Source organism: Battus philenor, unplaced genomic scaffold, assembly GCF_028537555.1.
Source record: "Battus philenor isolate CCGP_79_NKW_IND1 unplaced genomic scaffold, ilBatPhil1.0.hap1 SCAF_22, whole genome shotgun sequence".
NCBI classification, from domain to species: domain Eukaryota; kingdom Metazoa; phylum Arthropoda; class Insecta; order Lepidoptera; family Papilionidae; genus Battus; species Battus philenor.
In genome coordinates, this window is record NW_027181685.1 from 7,524,141 (window position 1) to 7,530,140 (window position 6,000).

Below are 6,000 nucleotides of genomic sequence, written 5' to 3' on the forward strand. Positions count from 1 at the left end.
GCCAAAAGTTATGGACCTGTGGCGATCAGATAGATGAATAAAGAATATATATTAATAGAAAACTCCGCTCACCACATCCGTGTTTGTCCTACAAAAGCGAGTAATATAAATACTTGCACCCGGCACGACCCCTTCCGGTGACCAAAATCGTCACGATAATACTCTATCATCGTACTCGCAGCCTCTTCTTGAGGATGAAAAGTGTTTCACTAAAATGCGTGCAGGAACTTAGAGCACCTTCCTTCTTAGCTTTTTTACCTAACGGGCCAGCGGAGTCCCTTGATTTCATCATCTACAGCACGTATGGCCAAATATATATACTGCCGTTGACCATAATTCGGTCGTCGAGGATGACTTATGTTTAGTCGCCAAGAATACGGAAAGTGCCATATCGCATCATCGATCCTTCCTGTAGACTTAGTAGGAATATCAAGAACGAGAAAGAAAACGATTTCCAAAGCTTTTATTCGTATAAATAAAAAATTAACAAAGTATGATTTACCCTACCTTATATGCCCATGTTTTGCATTGAGTCGCGTCATGCGTAGATACGCTGCACAGCTTTGTTCAACAGCAATCTCACCCGGGTATGTTTGTGGTTTTTTTTTTAAATTGTCTTTCTTATAATATAAATCATTACATTACTTTTATTACAATTTTGAGTAATACAAATAATACTGCACAACGTGTAAATCATTAATTAAAAGTATACTTAAATAATTATTTTTATACACTTCTTATACATACAATGTGTAACGGTGAACTAGTTTATTTATTTATTGATTATTCCTTATGGTACATTCTAGGATTTTCATTTAAATAGTAGTATAATAATACATATAAAAGTACAATGAGCGGTCTTACCACAAAAGGAATTCTCTTACAGACAACCATAGTTTGGAAAAGGTAGAATTATAAATAATGGGTTGTTAGCGTGTAAAAACCTTATACAAAAATAAATACATAAACATACATACAAATATATTTAACATATATACTTGTAATAAATAAGGTGTAAAACGTGTAATGTATGTTATAAATATAATAAAATAATAAATAAAAATGTCAAACTGATTTGTATCGCACTTGCCCCAGGAAGAATAAAGAAACAGACAAAGAAACAGAAATGAATTGACAGATATATATCATAGGTCTAGTAAATAGTTCTTAACCATTTTCTTAAAAATAGTTTTATAAATATTTCTTAAAACTTAATCCCGAAGGAATTTTCTAAGAGTTAACCGTTTGTAATTAATGTGGTTTCTCGCACTAAGCATTATGAAGTTGGATGGTAATAACTCATTTAATACATCGCTTTCTATTTTGATTACAATAATAAACGATAGAGATGTATAACGGTAAGCTTAAAACAATTTAAAATTTAACCACATACTCCCGTACAAAGTCGCTTGAGATTTACTTTATTTACGGTAATTGAAGTGCAGTCCATAGAGAGGAGTAATTGTGAAAGCTCCTGAACATTATTCGTGTGTAATTCTAATGGTGTTCTCAAAACGTGCTAGAATATATCAGAATAGAAATAAATACAGTAAATATTACTACATAACATATTGCTACATAATATTACTACATAACGGTATTTTACTACATAACTAACTGTATCCCACGATTTCGACCGCGTGGAATTTATCAAAAATTATTTATTAAGTTTTTATTTTAATTATGTGTACTGGACACGAATTTCACAATTAACATAAATTCTCATGTCAACCACAACCTGGAAGGTGTTTATAGTTCGCTTTTTTAGTTTCAATTCAATTAAGCATGAACTACAACGATAACACGTGAAATTCATTGGAATGACAGTGGAGCCATCTATCTAAAATTGGTCGTATTAACTCAGAAGGCTTCATCGTAGAAGGCTAATGCACAACTTTGCTAAACATCACGACATGATCAAATGCATACTTTACAAGACTATAAAAGACAAATAAGCGTTCTTTATATTTATATAGATATTCGTCGTTGTCGTCGTTTCAACACAGCTGGGAGAGGCCTGTGCACTGCAATGGGCGCAAGCCATTGCCATTTCCCAGCGTATACAAAAAAATTAAAACCTTTGTTGTTTGCTGTTGTTTGAAATTTATGTAAACTTGTACACTTGTTGTTTATTTATATACATATTTCGTACATGTGTTAAGGGAATCGTAATGCCGAGGCAATCCCTGCCGACTAACCTTTTAGAAGGGAAAGGGATAAATTAAAAACATATAATGACATGATAGAAGTAAAAAAAATTGGTATCCTCAAAACACCTTAGCATAAATACGCATATACTAAGCGTACATATTATCGATACTTAATTACATTTTAAGAATATATAATAATGTAAAGAATTTTCAAAAATTATAATCTAATTTTACAAGTCGGCCAAATAGCTGCATAAGTGTTTTAAAAAGATAATGGTGTCAGCTTTGATCATGATCACCTAACTTACTTCTAACAGTTCCTAAGGATCTTACTATACTCAACTATCAGCGTAACATGTTCGACATATTATAGAAAGCACCAATGAAACTTTTAAGATTTAAGCGAAAACTCCATAGATATTTCATACATATGAATATATGTGTATATGTATAAAATATTTAAAAAGGAAATTTCTTATATTAAATAATATGGTAAAATTATTGTGTTTTGAGCGCGTATTCTTGGTCATTCTTATTCCACAGCAAAATAGATTTGTATTTCGAAAGAGTGAATAAAATCAGTACTGTAAGATTGACACTAACGTATGTAGTTACAAAGAGGGAAGTGTTTTTTGTATGTCGTTTTGTTGCTATCTTGCTGAAATTAGAAAGATAAGTAAAAGGTCCACAGAAAGCAGAAAGAAAAGTGAAAAATTCAAATGTACAGATAAAATCCACGATTGAAGAAATTTCACATGGATTTTTCTTTTATAGCTCAATACGTACAGGGTCTGCGAACTATATCAGACAAATCTTTTACATTAATTGAAAACGTGAAATATAATAAGGAAACTTCGTTATAGGGAATTACTTTCGCCTGGCGACTGAATAGAATTATTTTATCGAACGTGAAGCTAATATAAAATTTGAAATAAAAATCGGATTTTATTGTACCTAGGATTTTCTTAAAGAAACTACATCATAATAATCATTTCAGCCGTTGTACGCCCTACGCTATGGTTACATGTCCGTGATCTCCATTCCAGAACCTTAAAGCCTCAGCAGTTACCTGTTTACTGCCACTTCAACCTGCCAATCCGCTTGGCTATTGTGTTTACTTTCATTTTTATACGGATCTCCATATTCCTAATTTTTTCTCGTAAAAAAATTACAATTCTGTTGATATAAAATCACTAATTGTAACAGTACGCTGGCGTTTGCAAAATTTTTATGTTCGATACAGAACATACAGAAAATTCATAAAAAAATAATCATATTTAACCATAATTATATATAAGGCGGTACTCGACACAGGATCGCACTCAGTAGTCCCTACAAAGCTAAAGGAACTCAGGTCTGCATATTTATATAAAGAATATAAAATTACTTATTTAATTGACATTGAAATAGCCTCGAGGAGAATTCATAACCGAAGTATGCATTCCCAACGTATGCTTCTCCGGACAAGTAAGTAGTTGTTGTAGTCGAAGTTATCGACTATTATATGTATTTGTAAATCCAATTCTTATATACTATTAGTCAATTACAGTATAGTAGCCCTAAGCACACAAAGATTCTCTTAAAATTTTTCTACCTAACAAAAGAAGTTCTTGAGCCTTATCTTGAATCGTATTATAAAAATGTAAAAAATGAAATCATTGCGTATTAAGCTTGTTAAGAAAATTAGCAATGTTTTTGTGGACGAACAATACATATTTATACACGTATTGTAATTCAACAGTCAATATCCACCACAAATCACCTTCTTTTCACAATTATTTCAACCGTAGTGTGTACCGTTACTGGATATAGGCTTTCCGCATAGATTTCAAATAGAATCGCTTGTAAAGAGCCTGCAATCAGCACCTCCCGACAATCTTATCAAGTCCGTCTGATTACCTTATGGGAAGAATTTATACAGTGCATTTGTCATCAATTGGAAAAAAACTTCCCTAGTAGTAAAGATTATTTTAGTGCGTGAATTTAAAAATAGAAAAGGTGGATATTATTAAACCCATATACGTCATCCTTTTGGAAACTTAAAATAGTAATTTAAACTAAATTATTAAATTAGAATTGCTTTAAGTACTGTCGTCGTCGTTTCAGCACATAGACGCATATTGCAAAGCATAGGCCTCCCCCAAAGATATCTGTTGGGTGCTATACCATAATCGCCACGTTCGGCTGAAGAGTTGGCGATCGCAATGTGGTATTATGATACGCAGAGGACGCTGCTGTCATCTTCTGGAAACTTGTTTGTTAGCAGTGGCAATCCTGTGTAATTAATGCACAAGTATGAATTTTATAAGATTGTATCCAGGAATCGAACCGCGATCTACGATCGAAAATGTCAGTCTTTTACTGCTAGGCCACTACAGCTCATAAAAGTTAGAATAAGATTAGTCATTTGAATATAAATTTGAATTTGGTTACATTGAATTTAGTTACATATAATACAAATATGTATTAAATAAAACATCGTTATTGAAATAAAGACAAAGATAGATCTTTTTATTTCTTTCTATGATTCTTCTTTTTTTTTTTGCTTTATCCTCGACACCATCCGATAAGTCTTGATAATAAAACTAAGGAAACTTTGGTTGTAAATATAAGTTAGTTTACAGCAACAATAAACTAGAATTAGTTCGTATTCGGCGAACAAACTAAAGACCCGACATTCGCTCTTGGAAACAAATGGCAACATTACATAGACAATAGCACTCACCTAGTACACCAATGAAATAAATCTTTAGTAATAAGTATCTTTGAAAAATCTTTAATATGATACATTCGTATTGAAGTTACAAGTTTTAGTAATAATCGCAAAAGGATAGTAAAAGTTGCATCTCTAAAATCTTTAAATGGGGGCATAGATCATTGCCTGTCAATACAGACCATCAATGATTACAGAAATAATAAAAGACGTAATAAAAATATAGTAAGAAAAAACGTTTTCAAATTTCCGATTACTACGTCCTGAAATTAATTATTGTTTACTATCTGTCCCTGCAGACTTTGTATTGCCAGAAGTTATTGGCCTGTTACATTTCCATAAAAAATGATCATTGTAACACATTTCAGACTAATCATTTTATTTATAGCTTTAAAGTGTAATGAATCAATTTAATTATCCATAAATTGATCAGGTGACAATGTAAATTTGTAACATGTGATCTATCAAACATACGAAGCTCAAAGCTATTATTTTTTTTGTACTATATTTATTATATGATAATCAAGTACGAAAAAACATTTTTAAAATTCGAATTGCTATATGTTAAAATTACTATATATAAAAATAATCTGTCTTTTCAGACTTCGTACTGCGAGAAGTAATTAAAAAAATAATTTAATATAATATATTTCAGGGGCGATATGCTATAAATTGTTTAAAAGAGGGGAATCAAACCTTTTTTCACTTATTTATCATCCTGTATAAAGTGTGATAGGCTATAAAATCTCTAAAGTGGTGAATATTAAATCTAAAAGGATTCCTTTATAAAGAGAGATTAAACCATATCTATTAAAGCTTTTATTACCGATAATCCTGTATACGATGCTTACGAAACTTAAAGAAATAATTATTGGAATAAATGCAGTTGGTGATGAAGGTAATTAAAAAGTAAAACTTGTACCACTGAAATAAAATAACGCAAGAACGCAGCGAGGTTAAGATTTTTAGCATATCTTTTATAATTATACCACTCAGTGTCTTAAAACAAAGAACAAATTTAAGTTTTAAATACCACAATATACCATCATGACATTTCGATTCGTGTAAAGATCAAAGAAAATTCACTAAATTAAAGCATAAAACTAAAACGAGATTCCAATCCAAAAGATTTACTAT